Genomic DNA, 961 nt, shown 5'->3' on the forward strand with positions numbered 1-961 from the left:
CTGTTTCCGCTTCCGAATGAGCTCGAGTCCGACGCGCGGTCTCAAGGTGGAGAGCCGCCGGGCGCGTGACCGAGAGAGCCGCCGGGCGCGTGACCGAGAGAGAGGGCGTCAGGGTGGAGAACCAATCAGAGGAAGGATAAGGGGGGGGCGGGGATAAGCATGTATCACCTGCAGAGATGCAGGAGCAGAAACCAGGCTGGAGGCTGCCCAGGTGGCAATAGAAAGCAGGTGCAGGAGGAGGCCGTTCGGCCCTTCTAGCCAGCACCGCCGTTCACTGTGATCATGGCTGATCATCCACAATCAGTACCCCGTTCCTGCCCCCTCCCCGTATCCCTTGACCCCGCTATCTATAAGAGCTCTATCTCTTGAGTGCATCCAGAGACTTGGCCTCCACTGCCTTCTGGGGCAGAGCACTCCACATATCCACCACTCTCTGGGTGAAAAACTTTTTCCGCATCTCTGTTCTAAATGGCCTACCCCTTATTCTTAAACTGTGGCCTCTAGTTCTGGACTCACCCATCAGCGGGAACATGCTTCCTGCCTCCAGCGTGTCCAATCCCTTAATGATCTTATATGTTTCAATCAGATCCCCTCTCATCCTTCTAAATTCCAGTGTTGCTCCTCCAACCTGAGTTTGGCCTCATCATGGCAGTAGAGGAGGCCATTTATGGACATATCTAGATGGGAATGAGAGGCAGAGTTGAAGTGGGTGGCAACCGGGAGGTACTGTCTGTTGTGACGGACGGAGCGGAGGTGCTCGACGAAGCGGTCCCCCAATCTGTGTCGGGTCTCGCCGATGTAGAGGAGGCCGGACCGGGAGCACCGGATGCAATAGACAACTCCAGCAGACTCGCAGGTGAAGTGTTGCCTCACCTGGAAGGACTGTCTGGGGCCTGGAATGGTGGTAAGGGGGGAGGTGTGGGGACAGGTGTAGCATTTGCGCTTACAGGGATAAGTGCCG

The sequence above is a fragment of the Hypanus sabinus genome, chromosome 29, assembly GCF_030144855.1.
Source record: "Hypanus sabinus isolate sHypSab1 chromosome 29, sHypSab1.hap1, whole genome shotgun sequence".
Taxonomy (NCBI): Eukaryota; Metazoa; Chordata; class Chondrichthyes; order Myliobatiformes; family Dasyatidae; genus Hypanus; species Hypanus sabinus.